At 43.9% G+C, this 23,708-nt stretch overlaps 1 long non-coding RNA gene across 1 annotated transcript; it reads right to left on the bottom strand.

Moving 5' to 3' along the window:
• Nucleotides 1-940: 940 nt before the first annotated feature.
• On the bottom strand, nt 941-22,186 carry LOC138946687 (uncharacterized). Its single transcript, XR_011449412.1, has 4 exons — nt 21,979-22,186; nt 16,647-16,775; nt 14,108-14,244; nt 941-1,228 (listed from the first exon to the last, which is right to left on the bottom strand). It is a non-coding gene; the product is annotated as an uncharacterized lncRNA (long non-coding RNA).
• Nucleotides 22,187-23,708: the final 1,522 nt, after the last annotated feature.

The following is a 23,708-nucleotide window of genomic DNA, read 5'->3' on the forward strand; positions in this document are numbered from 1 at the left end:
AATCCACATGTATGCAATCAAACACATAAGCTTCATATTTGGGCGTTTCAGGTTGACCGAAACTTCAAAGGAACTACAAAACACACGTCATGTACTCACTTTGTTGTTGTTTTGACATTGAACAGCACACACACATGCAATCAAACACATGACGGTTTTTTTTGTTTGAGTTCCTTTGAAGTTTCGGTCAACCTGAAAAGCCAAATTATAAAGTTTTGTCGGCCTCTGACGTCACATGACTCAAAGAAGGGAAATCCAATCTCCAATCGATACATTGTATGTTACACGCTTTGGAGCATGTGCAAGAACGGATTCAAACTCGAAATCGTCCCTCCATGCACACACGACTTTTATTTCTCCTACTGTTGTCGTGTCTTCTCTTTACAAATTCTTCAACGCTGAGAATACTGAAAACGGCATCCCAGACTACAGTACTGTTTCCATACGCGAGTTTAGCTTCCCTTGGAAAGTGGCTCGCTCAGGAGGCCTGTTAGTCTGACACTATAAGGACAGAGTTGTGAACATAGATGACAAAGATCCCGGAAAGAACAAACATTTCGCGGATGCAGACACAGAAAGACGTCATGAAGATTGCGATGCTTCAAAAGATACAGACTGTGACGATGACTGTGACGTCATTCACATATTCCGAGACGTCATTTATAGTTGTTCGGTCACTTTCGTCAAAAAGTAGATCTCTCCACAATGGCTGCTCCTGTGTTTAGGTTTATCAAGCGTGAGTACGCAAAACGTGTTTGTTCTCTCCTCTGTTGAAGCTGTGAGACATAATCGCCATTACGAGCTAGTCGTGTGACAGAGAGTTTTCTTGCACACTCGACTGCTGCTGTTTCACTCCGGCTAAAGCCGTCGTGAAACATCTACAGTCTCGTGTGCAAGAAAACTCTCTGTCACACGACTAGCTCGTAATAGCGGGTAATGAAATATCCTCAAACTGATGCCTGCTTGGTCCAGATTCAGTTTTACCCTCAAATCACTTGAGCGCCAGACGAGACTGAAGAAGGAGGATGAAGGGAAGAGGACAGAAGATGGAGGGAGAGGAGGAAGGATGGTCGGATGTCCCAGAAGCTGCGTTTGCTTGGTCCCAAAACAGTGTCACAAGTTTACGTCACACCACTTTTGTGTCAGATGATTGGATGCAGATGAATGGACAAACAGACATCGCCGCCCATGAAAGCTTGGCTGACTTCCTTCTGAGATGACACTGGAGCTGAAAAATAATAAATGTATGTTCAGAAAATCTGCTACTTTCTTCTTCGAGTAATCTACAAGTTTAACCTTTGCCGGATGCCGCTTTTGACTACACACTCCCGACGATGCGGGTTTGTCTGAACCCATACATTTGAAAGAGGGTTTTTACCGTTTATTCCTCTAACGACGATGTGGGTTTGTCTGAACCCATACATTTGAAAGAGGGTTTTTACCGTTTATTTCTCTAAAGACGGGGTGGGTTCAGGGAAACCCACAGCGCTACTTCAGTGGGTGCATCGAATTTCTCCCTTCACCGACCTCTTGCAGGGGAGGGAGAGGGGGAGGGAGAGACTGAGAGAGACTGAGAGACTAAGTAAGAGAGAGAGAGAGAGAGAGAGAGAGAGAGAGAGACTAAGAAAGAGAGAGAGAGACTAAGAAATAGAGAGAGAGAGATTAAGAAAGAGAGAGAGAGAGAGAGACTAAGAAAGAGAGAGAGAGAGAGAGAGACTAAGAAAGAGAGAGAGAGACTAAGAGAGAGAGAGACTAAGAAAGAGAGAGAGAGACTAAGAAAGAGAGAGAGAGAGAGACTAAGAAAGAGAGAGAGAGAGACTAAGAAAGAGAGACAGAGAGAGAGACTAAGAGAGAGAGACTAAGAGAGAGACAGAGAGAGAGAGAGAGACTAAGAAAGAGAGAGAGACTAAGAAAGAGAGAGAGACTAAGAAAGAGAGAGAGAGAGAGACTAAGAAAGAGAGAGAGACTAAGAAAGATAGAGAGAGAGAGACAAATAAAAAGAGAGAGAGACAAAGAGAGAGAGAGAGAGAGAGACTAAGAAAGAGAGAGAGAGAGACTAAGAAAGAGAGAGAGAGAGACTAAGAAAGAGAGAGAGAGACTAAGAAAGAGAGAGAGAGATTAAGAAAGAGAGAGAGAGACTAAGAAAGAGAGAGAGAGAGACTAAGAAAGAGAGAGAGAGACTAAGAAAGAGAGAGAGAGAGAGACTAAGAAAGAGAGAGAGAAACTAAGAAAGAGAGAGAGACTAAGAAAGAGAGAGAGAGACTAAGAAAGAGAGAGAGACTAAGAAAGAGAGAGAGAGAGACTAAGAAAGAGAGAGAGAGAGACTAAGAAAGATAGAGAGAGAGAGAGACAAATAAAGAGAGAGAGAGACTAAGAAAGAGAGAGAGAGAGAGACTAAGAAAGAGAGAGAGAGAGACTAAGAAAGAGAGAGAGAGAGACTAAGAAAGAGAGAGAGAGAGAGACTAAGAAAGAGAGAGAGAAACTAAGAGAGAGAGACTAAGAAAGAGAGAGAGAGACTAAGAAAGAGAGAGAGACTAAGAAAGAGAGAGAGAGAGAGACTAAGAAAGAGAGAGAGACTAAGAAAGATAGAGAGAGAGAGACAAATAAAGAGAGAGAGAGACTAAGAAAGAGAGAGAGAGACTAAGAGAGAGAGAGAGAGAGAGAGAGAGACTAAGAAAGAGAGAGAGACTAAGAAAGAGAGAGACTAAGAAAGAGAGAGAGAGAGACTAAGAAAGAGAGAGAGAGAGACAAAGAAAGAGAGAGAGAGAGAGACTAAGAAAGATAGAGAGAGAGAGACTAAGAAAGAGAGAGAGAGAGACTAAGAAAGAGAGAGAGAGAGACTAAGAAAGAGAGTGAGAGAGACTAAGAAAGAGAGAGACTAAGAAAGAGAGAGAGAGAGAGACTAAGAAATAGAGAGAGACTAAGAAAGAGAGAGAGACTAAGAAAAAGAGAGAGAGACTAAGAAAGAGAGAGAGAGAGAGACTAAGAAAGAGAGAGAGAGACTAAGAAAGAGAGAGAGAGACTAAGAAAGAGAAAGAGAGAGAGAGACTAAGAAAGAGAAAGAGAGAGAGAGACTAAGAAAGAGAGACAGAGAGAGAGACTAAGAGAGAGAGACTAAGAGAGAGAGAGAGAGAGAGAGAGAGACAGAGACAGAGAGAGAGACAGAGAGAGAGAGACAGAGAGAGAGAAACAGAGGGAGAGAGACAGAGACAGACAGTCAGATAGACAGACAGTCAGATAGACGGATAGACAGATAGACGGATAGACAGATAGACAGACAGACAAACAGACAGAGCAACTGACAACAGACAGACAGACAGAGAGATACGGACAGACAGACAGAGAGACAGACAGTCTCTTGGAGACAAACAGGCAGACAGACACTGTTCCGCCGCTTTGGTAATTATGGGTGTAGCAGAACCCGCGCCGTCGGCAGAGGGATAGTTACATTCACTACTACTCTTTAAAAGTATGGGTATGTGTGAACCCGCGCCGTCGGCAGAGGGATAGTTACAATCACTACTACTCTTTAAAAGTATGGGTATGTGTGAACCCGCGCCATCGGTAGTGTTTATGTAAATTATCATAATCAATTAATTTTAATGTTTTGTCATGTACACACTAAAAATTTGCAGACAGAGAGCAAATTAGGTGTGTGAGAGATACTTAAAATTTCAAAACGATACCTTTAATGGTTCCAGAGTTACAATGATTTTAGTGTGTCTCTGGGTACAGGTGAACCCAGGAAGCACGGCAAAGGTTAAGGACTCATAACTGAGAGAACAAATGTTAGTGTCCTTCACTTTAATGGCTGCCTACTTACCTTCATTGCTTCAACAATTCTAGATGCACAACGCCACATTCATGGATCAAATGGAAACAGATAACACACAGATAACAACACCATGATTCCAGATTTTATTTCATCATATGGGACAAACGTGGGGCATGAGGACACAGGAAATAATTAGCATACATAATGACTGACAAGACAACACTAATGACACACAAAATAACAACTGACGGCAATATTATTGACGCACAATACAACAGCAGACACACACCATAGGAACTGTCATTACACACCCTTTGGCAAGTGTTATGACACACAAGACAGAAACAGCCATGACACATAAAACAAAAACAGCCATGACACATAAGACAGAAACAGCCATAACACACAACATAGGAACTGTCATTACACACACTTTGGCAAGAGTTATGACCCACAACATAGGAACTGTCATGACACACAACATAGGAACTGTCATGACACACAATATGGGAACTGTCATTACACACAACATAGGAACTGTCATGACACACACTTTGGCAAGTGTTATGATACACAACATAGGAACTGTCATTACACACAACATAGGAACTGTCATTACACACAACATAGGAACTGTCATTACACACAACATAGGAACTGTCATGACACACACTTTGGCAAGTGTTATGATACACAACATAGGAACTGTCATTACACACAACATAGGAACTGTCATTACACACAACATAGGAACTGTCATTACTCACAACATAGGAACTGTCATTACACACAGAGAGTGAGTTAGATAGAGAGAGAGATGGGGGGGGGGGAGGGGGCATCAAATAATACTTGTTTCAAGCTTACCTTTTAAGTTTTCTTTTTGAGGGAAGGCACAGTGCCAGCAAGTCCCACCCAGCACACCTCTCACACACAACATCCAGCACACCTCTCACACAGAACAATTAGCAAACCTCTCACACAGAACAATCAGCACACCTCTCACACAGAACAATCAGCACACCTCTCACACACAACATCCAGCACACCTCTCTAACACAACATCCAGCACACCTCTCACACACAACATCCAGCACACCTCTCACACACAACATCCAGCACACCTCTCACACACAACATCCAACACACCTCTCACACACAACATCCAGCACACCTCTCACACACAACATCCAGCACACCTCTCACACACAACATCCAGCACACCTCTCACACACAACATCCAGCACACCTCTCACACACAACATCCAGCACACCTCTCACACAGAACAATTAGCAAACCTCTCACACAGAACAATCAGCACACCTCTCACACAGAACAATCAGCACACCGCTCACACAGAACAATCAGCACACCTCTCACACAGAACATCCAGCACACCTCTCACACACAACATCCAGCACACCTCTCAAACAGAACAATCAGCACACCTATCACACAGAACAATCAGCACACCTCACACAGAACAATCGGCACACCTCTCACACAGAACAATCATCACACCTCTCACACAGAACAATCAGCACACATCTAACACACAACATCCAGCACACCTCTCACACACAACATCCAGCACACCTCTCACACAGAACAATCAGCACACCTCTCACACAGAACATCCAGCACATATCTCACACAGAACATCCAGCACATATCTCACACAGAACATCCAGCACACCTCTCACACAGAACATCCAGCACACCTCTCACACACAACATCCAGCACACCTCTCACACAGAACATCCACCACACCTCTCACACACAACATCCACCACACCTCTCACACACAACATCCAGCACACCTCTCAAACAGAACATCCAGCACACCTCTCACACAGAACATCCAGCACACCTCTCACACAGAACATCCAGCACACCTCTCACACAGAACATCCAGCACACCTCACACTGAACATCCAGCACACCTCTCACACAGAACAATCAGCACACCTCTCACACAGAACAATCGGCACACCTCTCACACAGAACACCAATCACACCTCTCACACAGAACAATCAGCCCACCTCTCACACAGAACATCCAGCACACCTCTCACACAGAACATCCAGCACACCTCACACTGAACATCCAGCACACCTCTCACACAGAACAATCAGCACACCTCTCACACAGAACATCCAGCACACCTCACACTGAACAATCAGCACACCTCTCACACAGAACATCCAGCACACCTCACACTGAACATCCAGCACACCTCTCACACAAAACAATCAGCACACCTCTCACACACAACATCCAGCACACCTCTCACTGAACAATCAGCACACCTCTCACACAGAACATCCAGCACACCTCACACTGAACATCCAGCACACCTCTCACACAGAACATCCAGCACACCTCACACTGAACATCCAGCACACCTCTCACACAGAACAATCAGCACACCTCTCACACACAACATCCAGCACACCTCTCACTGAACAATCAGCACACCTCTCACACAGAACAATCAGCACACCTCTCACACAGAACACCCAGCAAACCTCTTACACAGAACATCCAGCACACCTCTCACACAGAACAATCAGCACACCTCCCACACAGAACAATCAGCACACCTCTCACACAGAACATCCAGCAAACCTCTCACACAGAACATCCAGCACACCTCTCACACAGAACAATCAGCACACCTCTCACACAGAACAATCAGCACACCTCTCACACAGAACAATCAGCACACCTCTCACACAGAACAATCAGCACACCTCTCACACAGAACATCCAGCACACCTCTCACACAGAACAATCAGCACACCTCTCACACAGAACAATCAGCACACCTCTCACACAGAACAATCAGCACACCTCTCACACAGAACAATCAGCACACCTCTCACACAGAACAATCAGCACACCTCTCACACAGAACAATCAGCACACCTCACACAGAACAATCAGCACACCTCTCACACAGAACATCCAGCAAACCTCTCACACAGAACATCCAGCACACCTCTCACACAGAACAATCAGCACACCTCTCACACAGAACATCCAGCACACCTCTCACACAGAACAATCAGCACACCTCTCACACAGAACAATCAGCACACCTCTCACACAGAACATCCAGCACACCTCTCACACAGAACAATCAGCACACCTCTCACAGAACAATCAGCACACCTCTCACACAGAACAATCAGCACACCTCTCACACAGAACAATCAGCACACCTCACACAGAACAATCAGCACACCTCTCACACAGAACAATCAGCACACCTCTCACACAGAACAATCAGCACACCTCACACAGAACAATCAGCATACCTCTCACACAGAACAATCAGCACACCTCACACAGAACAATCAGCACACCTCTCACACAGAACAATCAGCACACCTCTCACACAGAACAATCAGCACACCTCACACAGAACAATCAGCACACCTCTCACACAGAACATCCAGCACACCTCTCACACAGAACAATCAGCACACCTCTCACACAGAACAATCAGCACACCTCACACAGAACAATCAGCACACCTCTCACACAGAACAATGAGCACACCTCTCACACAGAACAATCAGCACACCTCTCACACACAACATCCAGCACACCTCTCACACAGAACAATCAGCACACCTCTCACACAGAACAATCAGCACACCTCTCACACACAACATCCAGCACACCTCTCACACAGAACAATCAGCACACCTCTCACACAGAACAATCAGCACACCTCACACAGAACATCCAGCACATATCTCACACAGAACATCCAGCACATATCTCACACAGAACAATCAGCACACCGCTCACACAGAACATCCAGCACATATCTCACACAGAACATCCAGCACATATCTCACACAGAACATCCAGGACACCTCTCCAGCACACCTCTCACACAGAACATCCAGCACATATCTCACACAGAACATCCAGCACATATCTCACACAGAACATCCAGCACATATCTCACACAGAACATCCAGGACACCTCTCCAGCACACCTCTCACACAGAACAATCAGCACACCTTTCACACAGAACAATCAGCACACCTCACACAGAACAATCGGCACACCTCTCACACAGAACAATCATCACACCTCTCACACAGAACAATCAGCACACCTCTCACTCACAACATCCAGCACACCTCTCACACACAACATCCAGCACACCTCTCACACAGAACAATCAGCACACCTCACACAGAACATCCAGCACATATCTCACACAGAACATCCAGCACATATCTCACACAGAACATCCAGCACATATCTCACACAGAACATCCAGCACACCTCTCACACACAACATCCAGCACACCTCTCACACACAACATCCACCACACCTCTCACACACAACATCCACCACACCTCTCACACACAACATCCAGCACACCTCTCAAACAGAACATCCAGCACACCTCTCACACACAACATCCAGCACACCTCTCACACACAACATCCACCACACCTCTCACACACAACATCCACCACACCTCTCACACACAACATCCAGCACACCTCTCAAACAGAACATCCAGCACACCTCTCACACAGAACATCCAGCACACCTCTCACACAGAACATCCAGCACACCTCTCACACAGAACATCCAGCACACCTCACACTGAACATCCAGCACACCTCTCACACGGAACAATCAGCACACCTCTCACACAGAACAATCGGCACACCTCTCACACAAAACAATCAGCACACCTCTCACACAGAACAATCAGCCCACCTCTCACACAGAACATCCAGCACACCTCTCACACAGAACATCCAGCACACCTCACACTGAACATCCAGCACACCTCTCACACAGAACATCCAGCACACCTCTCACACAGCACAATCAGCACACCTCTCACACAGAACAATCAGCACACCTCTCAAACAGAACAATCAGCACACCTCTCACACAGAACATCCAGCACACCTCTCACACACAACATCCAGCACACCTCTCACACAGCACAATCAGCACACCTCTCACACAGAACAATCAGCACACCTCTCACACAGAACATCCAGCAAACCTCTCACACAGAACATCCAGTACACCTTTCACACAGAACAATCAGCACACCTCACACAGAACAAACGGCACACCTCTCACACAGAACAATCAGCACACCTCTCACACAGAACAATGAGCACACCTCTCACACAGAACAATCAGCACACCTCTCACACACAACATCCAGCACACCTCTTACACAGAACAATCAGCATACCTCTCACACAGAACAATCAGCACACCTCTCACACAGAACATCCAGCACACCTCTCACACACAACATCCAGCACACCTCTCACACAGCACAATCAGCACACCTCTCACACAGAACAATCAGCACACCGCTCACACAGAACATCCAGCACATATCTCACACAGAACATCCAGCACATATTTCACACAGAACATCCAGCACACCTCTCACACAGAACATCCAGCACACCTCTCACGCAGAACATCCAGCACACCTCTCACACAGAACATCCACCACACCTCTCACACACAACATCCAGCACACCTCTCACACAGAACATCCAGCACACCTCTCACACACAACATCCAGCACACCTCTCACACACAACATCCAGCACACTTCTCACACACAACATCCAATACACCTCACACAGAACAATCAGCACACCTCTCACACACAACATCCAGCACACCTCTCACACACAACATCCAGCACACCTCTCACACACAACATCCAATACACCTCACACAGAACAATCAGCACACCTCTCACACAGAACATCCAGCACACCTCTCACACACAACATCCAGCACACCTCTCACACAGCACAATCAGCACACCTCTCACACAGAACATCCAGCACACCTCACACTGAACATCCAGCACACCTCTCACACAGAACAATCAGCACACCTCTCACACAGAACAATCAGCACACCTCACACAGAACAATCAGCATACCTCTCACACAGAACAATCAGCACACCTCACACAGAACAATCAGCACACCTCTCACACAGAACAATCAGCACACCTCTCACACAGAACAATCAGCACACCTCACACAGAACAATCAGCACACCTCTCACACAGAACATCCAGCACACCTCTCACACAGAACAATCAGCACACCTCTCACACAGAACAATCAGCACACCTCACACAGAACAATCAGCACACCTCTCACACAGAACAATGAGCACACCTCTCACACAGAACAATCAGCACACCTCTCACACACAACATCCAGCACACCTCTCACACAGAACAATCAGCACACCTCTCACACAGAACAATCAGCACACCTCTCACACACAACATCCAGCACACAGAACAATCAGCACACCTCTCACACAGAACAATCAGCACACCTCTCACACAGAACAATCAGCACACCTCTCACACAGAACATCCAGCACATATCTCACACAGAACATCCAGCACATATCTCACACAGAACAATCAGCACACCGCTCACACAGAACATCCAGCACATATCTCACACAGAACATCCAGCACATATCTCACACAGAACATCCAGGACACCTCTCCAGCACACCTCTCACACAGAACATCCAGCACATATCTCACACAGAACATCCAGCACATATCTCACACAGAACATCCAGCACATATCTCACACAGAACATCCAGGACACCTCTCCAGCACACCTCTCACACAGAACAATCAGCACACCTTTCACACAGAACAATCAGCACACCTCACACAGAACAATCGGCACACCTCTCACACAGAACAATCATCACACCTCTCACACAGAACAATCAGCACACCTCTCACACACAACATCCAGCACACCTCTCACACACAACATCCAGCACACCTCTCACACAGAACAATCAGCACACCTCTCACACAGAACATCCAGCACATATCTCACACAGAACATCCAGCACATATTTCACACAGAACATCCAGCACACCTCTCACACAGAACATCCAGCACACCTCTCACACACAACATCCAGCACACCTCTCACACACAACATCCACCACACCTCTCACACACAACATCCACCACACCTCTCACACACAACATCCAGCACACCTCTCAAACAGAACATCCAGCACACCTCTCACACACAACATCCAGCACACCTCTCACACACAACATCCACCACACCTCTCACACACAACATCCACCACACCTCTCACACACAACATCCAGCACACCTCTCAAACAGAACATCCAGCACACCTCTCACACAGAACATCCAGCACACCTCTCACACAGAACATCCAGCACACCTCTCACACAGAACATCCAGCACACCTCACACTGAACATCCAGCACACCTCTCACACGGAACAATCAGCACACCTCTCACACAGAACAATCGGCACACCTCTCACACAGAACACCAATCACACCTCTCACACAGAACAATCAGCCCACCTCTCACACAGAACATCCAGCACACCTCTCACACAGAACATCCAGCACACCTCACACTGAACATCCAGCACACCTCTCACACAGAACATCCAGCACACCTCTCACACAGAACAATCAGCACACCTCTCACACAGAACAATCAGCACACCTCTCAAACAGAACAATCAGCACACCTCTCACACAGAACATCCAGCACACCTCTCACACACAACATCCAGCACACCTCTCACACAGCACAATCAGCACACCTCTCACACAGAACAATCAGCACACCTCTCACACAGAACATCCAGCAAACCTCTCACACAGAACATCCAGTACACCTTTCACACAGAACAATCAGCACACCTCACACAGAACAAACGGCACACCTCTCACACAGAACAATCAGCACACCTCTCACACAGAACAATGAGCACACCTCTCACACAGAACAATCAGCACACCTCTCACACACAACATCCAGCACACCTCTTACACAGAACAATCAGCATACCTCTCACACAGAACAATCAGCACACCTCTCACACAGAACATCCAGCACACCTCTCACACACAACATCCAGCACACCTCTCACACAGCACAATCAGCACACCTCTCACACAGAACAATAAGCACACCGCTCACACAGAACATCCAGCACATATCTCACACAGAACATCCAGCACATATTTCACACAGAACATCCAGCACACCTCTCACACAGAACATCCAGCACACCTCTCACGCAGAACATCCAGCACACCTCTCACACAGAACATCCACCACACCTCTCACACACAACATCCAGCACACCTCTCACACAGAACATCCAGCACACCTCTCACACAGAACATCCAGCACACCTCTCACACACAACATCCAGCACACTTCTCACACACAACATCCAATACACCTCACACAGAACAATCAGCACACCTCTCACACACAACATCCAGCACACCTCTCACACACAACATCCAGCACACCTCTCACACACAACATCCAATACACCTCACACAGAACAATCAGCACACCTCTCACACAGAACATCCAGCACACCTCTCACACACAACATCCAGCACACCTCTCACACAGCACAATCAGCACACCTCTCACACAGAACATCCAGCACACCTCACACTGAACATCCAGCACACCTCTCACACAGAACAATCAGCACACCTCTCACACAAAACAATCAGCACACCTCTCACACAGAACAATCAGCACACCTCTCACACACAACATCCAGCACACCTCTCACACACAACATCCAGCACACCTCTCACACAGAACAATCAGCACACCTCTCACACACAACATCCAGCACACCTCTCACACACAACATCCAGCACACCTCTCACACAGCACAATCAGCACACCTCTCACACAGAACAATCAGCACACCTCTCACACAGAACATCCAGCACATATCTCACACAGAACATCCAGCACATATCTCACACAGAACATCCAGCACACCTCTCACACAGAACATCCAGCACACCTCTCACACACAACATCCAGCACACCTCTCACACAGAACATCCACCACACCTCTCACACACAACATCCAGCACACCTCTCACACACAACATCCAGCTGTCTCCATCCCGGACAATCATACACAGGTAACAATGGTTCAGAATCACTTTTCATCAGATATTCAATGCAAAAGCTATCATAACTATGCACCATTAATTTGATGCCATGAAGCAGACAAGCAGAAGAAGATGAAGCCATCTTTCTTTCTTTTTTTGGTGTTTAACGTCGTTTTCAACCATTCAAGGTTATATCGCGACGGGGAAAGGGGGGAGATGGGATAGGGGAAAGGGGGGAGATGGGATAGAGCCACTTGTTAATTGTTTCTTGTTCACAAAAGCACTAATCAAAAAATTGCTCCAGGGGCTTGCAACGTAGTACAATATATGACCTTACTGGGAAAATGCAAGTTTACAGTACAAAGGACTTAACATTTCTTACATACTGCTTGACTAAAATCTTTACAAACATTGACTATATTCTATACAAGAAACACTTAACAAGGGTAAAAGGAGAAACAGAACCGTTAGTCGTCTCTTACGACATGCTGGGTAGCATCGGGTAAATTCTTTCTCGTCCCAACCAATATGGGACTCCCCCTAACCCGCGGGGGGTGATGAAGCCATCAAAGACACAATTATTACACCAATTCACTTACAGACAAAAACAACTAACAAAACACAAATAAGGGAGAAACAAGCAAACAAACAGTAGCAGAAAGAACAACACAAAAAACAACATTACTGGCTTCAAGTATCAAGGCACTACTAAAACAATCATTAACCACCACAGCCAAAGCCACAGAGACAGCCAGTCACAAGGGGGGACACACACACACATACCTAAAGTGTGGATGGTTACCTAAGAGGCGGCACTGGGTGTAGTGCCTTTCTAGTGCACTTGCACTACAACAGCACTGGGTGCAGTACTCGCTCCGGCATCGAAGAATTTTGCACTAAAAAATGCACAAAATTTGACCTATTTCGTCGCCTATAGAGGACGGAAAGAATGTCATTTTGAACATTGTTATGACATTCTTTCCGTCAAAAAAGTCAATTTAACGGTGTTAAATGAATCGACCATCCACACAATTAGGTTGCCATCCAGAGTTTAGGTTGCCATCCACGTGTGGATGGTTGCCTTATGGTGATTTAGGCAACCAAACCTGTGGAAACGGGGGTACACACACACACACACACACACACACACACACACACACACACGCACAGGGAAATGCAAAACCAGCAGTAGTACGTGCCAACATTCCCATGTTTTGTAAAACAATCGGTATTAGATGATGATGATGATGAAGTTCCTGAAGTTAGAGAACAGAATACCACCATTGATTTTTTTTATTATTGATGCTGCACACGTGCTTACTATGTAGAAGAATCTTGATGTACGCAAAGCCTCTGGTCCTGATTCTGTTTCAAATAGAGTTCTGGCTGCATGTGCAGATATTATTGCGATGCCACTCACTGCATTATTCAACAGATCTCTCGAAAAAGCCACAGTTCCTGCAATATGGAAGATAGCTAATGTAATTCCGATATATAAAAAAAAAGGTGAAAAGGAATTATGTTCAAACTACCGACCAATATCACTTCTTAGCTGTGTAGGTAAAGTTATGGAAAGGTGTGTACAATGTCACGTGTTTGCTTTGAAGGAGTATAACCTGTTGACACCAGTTCAGTCCGGTTTCATTCCATGTGATTCAACTGTATATCAACTCATTTGTTTGTATAATGATATATGCAAAGCTTTTGATGATAAGATAACATCACAGGCCAGGGCCGGACCAAATGAGTTGTAAGGGGGGGGGTTCCTCCTTTTTTTGGGGGGGCAAATCAGCGAAGTGGCGAAGCCACAAGCGCGCGCCTGCAAAGCAGGCGCGCGAACTAGGGGGGTCCGGGGGCATGCTCCCCCGGAAAATTTTTGAAAAACGGTTAAAATCTGTGCAATCTGGTGCATTCTGGGCCTTGTTTTGAGGGTTAAGAGCAGCATTGTTTTGGTGCTAAAACTAGTAAAAAAAAACCACTCAAAGCAAGGTACATGCTTTTTCCAGGGGTGGGGTTCCGGAACCCCTGGAACCCCCCCCTGGGTCCGGCCCTGCAGGCGAATTTCTTTGACGTGTCAAAAGCTTTCGATAGTTTGGCACAAGGGTTTGATGAAAAAGTTATACGCTATTGGCATAAGGGGACAGTTGTATTTTTGGTTTGAGAATTATTTGAGGGAAAGAAAACAATGTGTTGTGGTAAAAGGTTGTAAGTCACAGTTTTTGCCGGTTTCTGCGGGTGTTCCCCAAGGGTCAGTATTAGGACCTCTCCTCTTTTTGGTTTATATAAACGACATTGTTGATAATATTGAATCAGTGATTAAACTATTTGCAGATGATACCAGCATGTATTTAAGCCTCGATGACCCTTTCCGTAGAACTGAAATACTTAATTCTGATTTAGGTAAGATTGCAAATTGGGCCATTAAATGGAAAGTGAAATTTAATCAGTTGAAAACAGAGTTAATATCCTTTTCCGGTCAACGATGTATACAGAAATTTCCCCTTGTTTTTGGCGATGTAGCCCTCATAGAAAAAGAAAGTCATAAACATTTAGGTGTTATTTTTCAAGATAATTGTAAATGGGCCTTACACATACAGTTTATTGTGGCAACTTGTCGAGTACTTGTGGCTTGTTTAAAATCTTATAAATATAGGCTCAGTCGAAGATCCCTAGAAGCAATGTATACATCCTTTATTTTACCTCATTTTGATTATTGCGATGTTGTGTGGGATAATTGTTCAAAGAAGCTTTCAGATGAGCTGGAGAAGCTGCAACTCGAATCCATTAGAATTATTGTTGGTGCTGTTAAAGGCACTTCACACGAAAAACTGTATACAGAATCTGGCTTTATACCACTTACAGAGCGAAGACGTCGTCACAAATTATTGTTATATTATAAAATGGTCCACGGCAATGTACCAAATTACCTCAACGTTTTATTGCCACCTCTTGTTTCTGACCTAAATCCCTACCACCACAGACGCCCACTATAGCGTAAGACTCCCCAGTGTAAATCAGATTTGTACAAGTCATCTTTTATTCCTTCTGCAACTAGTCTCTGGAATAAGTTGCCTGAAAATATACAACAATGTGATTCTGTTGGTCTGTTCAAGCGACATTTCACAGCTTTTGATATTTCAATTCCACCATATTACTATTCCCCAAATCGCAAAACTGAAGTTTTGCATTGCAGGTTAAGACTTGGAATGAGTGATTTACAATATGATATGTTTAATCGCCACCTAGTAAACAACCCGGAATGTTCTTGTGGTTATTTTGCTGAAACTGTTCTTCACTATTTGTTATCATGTCCCCTGTTTAATGATGCAAGAACCGCAACAATCGGTACATTAGCTCCAGAATTTGTTAATATTGACACACTCCTGACAGGTGATTCAAACATTTCCATATTTGAAAATAGTGCTATTTTTGTTGTTGTCCAAAGCTATATTGAGAAATCAAACCGCTTTGGGACAACTTAGTTCGATGTTGTTGGTGTTTTTTTTTATATATTATTTGGGGCCCATCTACTTTTTGATATTTTGTTGTGTCTTTCGTTCTCGTTTTGTATTTGTTTTCGTTTTCGGTATTGACACAGATTGTGTTCGATAATTCAAACTAAGTTTTCCTTGTTGTTTTTCTCTTTTTTTTCTTTTTTTCTTCTCTTTTTTCAAAAATGTGTCGCATTGATCATATTCCGCCATGAAATTTCAGGCATGTCTATGTGAGCACTTATCATAAGTTTTAAACTTGTTGTGCTCCTTTTTAATGATGTTGTTATACACTGTGTATTATCATGTGTCTGTTTACGAATAAAATACTGTTTAAACTAACATCCCCATCGCTGATGAAATCCTTACCTCAAATACAGGCATTCAGTCAATCTGCAAGATCCACCAGTGCTCCAGATCCACCAGTGCTCCAGATCCACCAGTGCTCCAGATCCACCAGTGCTCAAGATCCACTAGTCCTTTAGATTCTGTGGTCATCTGGAAAGGAAGAGGTCAGGTCAGCCTTCCATTTCAGACACACTGGCAGCTACAGGCAGGAACACCGTCACACCTCAGGACTGGTGAAAAGGCGAGACAAAGGGAAAATACAGAGGAAAGGAAACCAGCAACACGAACAACTGTACAACAGAGGAAATGAAACCAGCAACACACACACATCTGTACAAGACAGTAAACACAGATACTGCCCCAAACATCAAACGTACATCATAGTGCCAGGCTGCCATTACTGGAAAACAAAGACAAACTCCAAATCTGTTGAAAGGATCAAGCTAAATCTGATTCTTATACATGCACGTGTACGCAAGTCGTCCACAACAGACCAGCTTTACACAGTAACGAAAACGAGAACAGATTCATGGGAATTACAACCATTTTGCGTCATCTGATAACGAGATTAACACTGTACTCTACTGCATGTATAACACGACAATCACAAAGAGACGAAACATCTCGATAAAAAATGTCCTGCATCAGGCATTGACGGAAACAAACAAGCAAAGAAATCTATACATCTATACATATAAATAAAAGAGAGTGTCTGTCTGTGTGTGTGTCTGTCTGTGGTCGCCATACCTCTGAGATGGCAAGAGGCAGGAACAAGATAGTGTGCACGTACACTCCCTAGGTGCCGCAGATGTGCACCTGGGTTTTAGTTTCTTGATTCATTGTTTCCTTTCTCAGATTATCGACCTCCCATTTATTGAATACAGCCTATATGATGCAAGACCAGTTCAGTGCCTACTGTTCACCTGTAGCAAGCACATCATGCCAGTGATATTAGAGACTTGCTATTGCTCCTATGAGGGGAAGAAATGAAGAATGAAAAATTAACTGGACAGTTCCGGAAATTTCTAGAAGGTAAGGGAGATAACTCTTTTTTGTCTGTGGTCGCCATACCTCTGAGATGGCAAGAGGCAGGAACAAGATAGTGTGCACGTACACTCCCTAGGTGCCGCAGATGTGCACCTGGGTTTTAGTTTCTTGATTCATTGTTTCCTTTCTCAGATTATGAGCCTCCCATTTATTGAATACAGCCTATATGGTGCAAGACCAGTTCAGTGCCTACTGTTCACCTGTAGCAAGCACATCATGCCTGATATTAGAGACTCGCTATAATTGCTCCTATGAGGGGAAGAAATGAAGAATGAAAAATTAACCGGACAGTTCCGGAAATTTCTAGAAGGTAAGGGAGATAACTCTTTTTTGTCTGTGGTCGCCATACCTCTGAGATGGCAAGAGGCAGGAACAAGATAGTGTGCACGTACACTCCCTAGGTGCCGCAGATGTGCACCTGGGTTTTAGTTTCTTGATTCATTGTTTCCTTTCTCAGATTATGAATTGATTATGAAAGGAAACAATGAATCAAGAAACTAAAACCCAGGTGCACATCTGCGGCACCTAGGGAGTGTACGTGCACACTATCTTGTTCCTGCCTCTTGCCATCTCAGGGGTATGGCTACCACAGACACACACACAGACAGACACTCTCTTTTATTTATATGTATACTAGCAGTTAAGCCCGGCTTCGCCCGGGAGTAATCTGAACAAGTCGCGTAAGGCGAAAATACAATATTTAGTCAAGTAGCTGTCGAACTCACAGAATGAAACTGAACGCAACGCAACGCAGCAAGACCGTATACTCGTAGCATCGTCACTCCACCGCCCGTGGCAAAGGCAGTGCCCGTGGAATTGACAAGAAGAGCGGGATATTCGTTGCGCTGAGAAGGATAGCACGCTTTTCTGTACCTCTCTTCGTTTTAACTTTCTGAGCGTGTTTTTAATCCAAACATATCATATCTATATGTTTTTGGAATCAGGAACCGACAAGGAATAAGATGAAAGTGTTTTTAAAACGATTTCGAAAAAAAAATTTTGATAATAATTTTTATATATTTAATTTTCAGAGCTTGTTTTTAATCCGAATATAACATATTTATATGTTTTTGGAATCAGCAAATGATGGAGAATAAGATAAACGTAAATTTGGATCGTTTTATAAATTTTTAATTTTTTTTACAATTTTCCGATTTTTAATGACCAAAGTCATTAATTAATTTTTAGGCCACCAAGCTGAAATGCAATACCGAACCCCGGGCTTCGTCGAAGATTACTTGACCAAAATCTCAACCAATTTGGTTGAAAAATGAGGGCGTGACAGTGCCGCCTCAACTTTCACGAAAAGCCGGATATGACGTCATCAAAGACATTTATCAAAAAAATGAAAAAAACGTTCGGGGATTTCATACCCAGGAACTCTCATGTCAAATTTCATAAAGATCGGTCCAGTAGTTTAGTCTGAATCGCTCTACACACACACACACACACACACACACGCACACACATACACCATACCCTCGTTTCGATTCCCCCTCGATGTTAAAATATTTAGTCAAAACTTGACTAAATATAAAAAGGAAACAATGAATCAAGAAACTAAAACCCAGGTGCACATCTGCGGCACCTAGGGAGTGTACGTGCACACTATCTTGTTCCTGCCTCTTGCCATCTCAGATGTATGGCGACCACAGACAAAAACAAGTCGCGTAAGGCGAAAATACAATATTTAGTCAAGTAGCTGTCGAACTCACAGAATGAAACTGAACGCAATGCCATTTTTCAGCAAGACCGTATACTCGTAGCATCGTCAGTCCACCGCTCATGGCAAAGGCAGTGAAATTGACAAGAAGAGCGGGGTAGTAGTTGCGCTAAGAAGGATAGCAAGCTTTTCTGTACCTCTCTTTGTTTTAACTTTCTGAGCGTGTTTTTAATCCAAACATATCATATCTATATGTTTTTGGAATCAGGAACCGACAAGGAATAAGATGAAAGTGTTTTTAAATTGATTTCGACAATTTAATTTTGATAATAATTTTTATATATTTAATTTTCAGAGCTTGTTTTTAATCCGAATATAACATATTTATATGTTTTTGGAATCAGAAAATGATGGAGAATACGATAAACGTAAATTTGGATCGTTTTATAAATTTTTATTTTTTTTTACAATTTTCAGATTTTTAATGACCAAAGTCATTAATTAATTTTTAAGCCACCAAGCTGAAATGCAATACCGAAGTCCGGGCTTCGTCGAAGATTACTTGACCAAAATTTGAACCAATTTGGTTGAAAAATGAGGGCGTGACAGTGCCGCCTCAACTTTCACGAAAAGCCGGATATGACGTCATCAAAGACATTTATCAAAAAAATGAAAAAAACGTTCGGGGATTTCATACCCAGGAACTCTCATGTCAAATTTCATAAAGATAGGTCCAGTAGTTTAGTCTGAATCGCTCTACACACACACACACACAGACACACACACGCACACACGCACATACACCACGACCCTCGTTTCGATTCCCCCTCGATGTTAAAATATTTAGTCAAAACTTGACTAAATATAAAGAGTTATCTCCCTTACCTTCAAGAAATTTCCGGAGCAGTTAAGCCCGGCTTCGCCCGGGAGTAATCGGAGCCCTGTAGCAATTTAAGACGCTCGCTATCCCATTATCATTAGCTTTACCTCCTTTGTTTGGATACAAAAAAAGAGGTATCTCCCTTACCTTCTAGAAATTTCCGGAACTGTCCAGTTAATTTTTCATTCTTCATTTCTTTCCCTCATAGGAGCAATAGCGAGTCTCTAATATCACTGGCATGATGTGCTTGCTACAGGTGAACAGTAGGCACTGAACTGGTCTTGCATCATATAGGCTGTATTCAATAAATGGGAGGTCGATAATCTGAGAAAGGAAACAATGAATCAAGAAACTAAAACCCAGGTGCACATCTGCGGCACCTAGGGAGTGTACGTTCTCTCTCTGTCTCCCTCTCTCTGTCTGTCTCTGTCTCCCTCTCTATCCCTCTCTCTGTCTCTCTTTCTCTGTCTCTCTCTCTGTCTCCCTCTCTCTGTCTCTCTCTCTGTCTCTGTCTCCCTCTCTGTATCTCTCTCTGTCTCTCCCTCTCTCTGTCTCTCTCTCTCTCTGTCTCCCTCTGTCTGTCTCTCTCTGTGTCTCCCTCTCTGTCTCCCTCTCTGTCTCTCTCTCCCTCTGTCTCTCTCCCTCTCTCTTTAATACGTTACATCCAGAGTGGCGACTTTGACGTACCCTAGCTGCCAGTGGAACCATTCCAGAGTGGCGACTTTGACGTAACGGCCTAGCTGCCAGTGAAACCATTCCAGAGTGGCGACTTTGACGTACCCTAGCTGCCAGTGAAACCATTCCAGAGTGGCGACTTTGACGTAACGGCCTAGCTGCCAGTGAAACCATTCCAGAGTGGCGACTTTGACGTACCCTAGCTGCCAGTGAAACCATTCCAGATTCAAGCCAAAGAAAGCACCACCCCATACATATATTCAAGTAACAGTGTTTTAACAAACGAGCTTTTGAAAACAGCGTATTTTTTGTTTTCTCCCACTCTATTGTTAAAGCATAAGCACAGGCTTTTGGAACCGGCGGCCATATTAATAACGTGCGACACAATCAAAACGAACGACACAGTGACTCAGGCGGGAATGGGGGACGTTTTAAAGCAATTGTTTTATGACTTGTGGTGACTGTGATGTTTCACTGTCAGTAACGCCTGAACATTTGTGCTCACATTTTTGTGGTACTGAAGCAGTAAGTATAACAGCTAAAAAAAATTTTAAAAGTTGATAAAAGTCAGTCTTTCAAACAACACAGAAACCTTTTTTTTCACTATCTACGGGTAGTTATACGAATCTACAGCTCAGTGATAGATACGACACTGCCGTCTTTGCTGCACGAAATGTACCCTGAAGACGTTAGGATTACTTAAATCAGTGATCGAAACCGGAAACGCATATATCGGTCAGTCAAAAAATTAAACCACTATTGAAACCAAACCAAACAAAGTCAAACAAGACAAGACAAGACAAGACTAGACAAGACGAGACAAGACACTGTAGGACAAAGACAGAAGACACAATTAGGGAAGAGAAAGCTTGGTTTTTATCAGAAGAAGCAAAAGCAGGCAGGTCCAACGGTGTCGGGACAAAGCAGAAGCTTCAACTCGTCCAAGAAACCAAAGCGACAAGACAAAATAGGACATAACTCAACAAAAGAACGAACAAAAGTACAAAATCGGCGCCAGCAGGACAATATAGTACAACACTGAGAAGACAAAACAACACAATGCAAGGTAGAAACCAAGGAGTACTCACCCACAATGTCAACACGAGTTGCTTCCATCACTTTCATGACGCTAACGTTTCGTGTCAGCAAGCAATGACAGACAGCTGGTCGTTCACAAGACGCTGCAAGCTGGGAACAAAGTGTTCAGCAACATTCCGCTGGCTGTCCTTACTGAAGTGACACTGGAACAGCATTGTCGGTAATGCAGTCATCCTCACAAACCAATTGTACATCGTTCAAGACATTCCGCTCAGTTGGGGTAGCAAACATGTTCAGCAAAACTTCGCCAGCAGTCTCGTGTTCACACGCTTCTAGACTATTTACCAGAACAACACACTTCCACCAAATCCATCGGAATAACACGCTCGCACAAGTTCCCTTTTAATGAACGGGTCCAACACTTTTTTCTCTCCATTTTCTCGGGAGTCGGAAACCCAGATTCTTTGTGATGAAAATCCCGCTTCACTGTAACGGAGACTGGCTGAGATTCCGTAACGAATTGTTCACACACATCTTTTTCTTCTTGTAGTTTACGAATCCAAATCCTTTGTCCAGAAAGTTATCCTTCGCTACATTGGAATGTCGCGATTAAACGCTCAGAGAAACAGTACGCGGAATCATCATCGATACAAAACTCTCCCAGTGAAACAATGAATTCATTTCAAATAATTACACTCACTTTGGGGTAGTATCCAGAAAGCGTTGCATTTGCTGCTGCTGACAAAATCCATTCTTGCATAAATGTCTCGAGATAAGACCAGTATTGCACAGACCGAGAGTGGGTTCCCCCCAAACGGGAGAGAACAAACGACGGGGTCTGATTCGTTGTAATCACAACAAATCTCAATTTCAACCAATCCAACAGCGCGGCTATATCCCACCCGGTTGGCAAGTTTCTCGGGTACCTCTCGGCCTAGGTCACCTTCCTGAAACAAAAACATCAGTCGTGAAAATGCAGTTCCTATCGCACGGCTCTCATATTGTTACGTTTTTCGTTTCGTGTTTATAAAAAAAAAAAAGAAAAAAAGAACGCCCTTCGTGACAAACAATCATGAAACAACATTTGTGAAGAATACTGCTGACACTGACAGAAAGACGAAGGTAGCCTACATAATGCAACTTTCTGACCCCGTGGTTCATTGTTTGACAGAGATGACACACGTGGCAGTGCTACAAACATGAAAATCCTTTTCCTGAAATGACAAGTTTGGAAGTGAATTCTGAACTGTAACAGGCAAAAGAAACCATCTGAGTATGAGAGAACTCCCACACAATCATGCAAGTCAACTGTAAACGATGCCGGTGTGTCAGTGTGTGTGAATAGAATAGAATAGAATAGAATAGAATAGAATAATGTTTATTGTCATGAACCAGTAAAGTTATTGACACAACAAACAACAAATAATGCATTATACAATGCTAAAACAATCCGTAACAAATTTGCCAAGACGAACTTGAACTTCGTCTTCTAAAAATAAGTTACTTGGATTTTTGTTAGCACATTTCATATTGATATGTGAAGCATCTTCTTTAAATTCTTAATTTAACATATTTATTGCATTTATCGAAAATGTATTTCATCTTCTATGACATTGCATTCAATACAAAGACGATTTTCTTTAGGGATATTCTGATGTCTTCCACTTTCAATTTTTAAACAATGTGTGCTAGTCCTTAATCTGCTTAGGCCAAAAAAAAAAATAGGTCTGTTTACGGTAACCCGACCGACCCTAGTTTTTTCGCGCGACCCTAGACTTTT

The sequence above is a fragment of the Littorina saxatilis genome, linkage group LG14 (genome assembly GCF_037325665.1).
Source record: "Littorina saxatilis isolate snail1 linkage group LG14, US_GU_Lsax_2.0, whole genome shotgun sequence".
NCBI lineage: Eukaryota > Metazoa > Mollusca > Gastropoda > Littorinimorpha > Littorinidae > Littorina > Littorina saxatilis.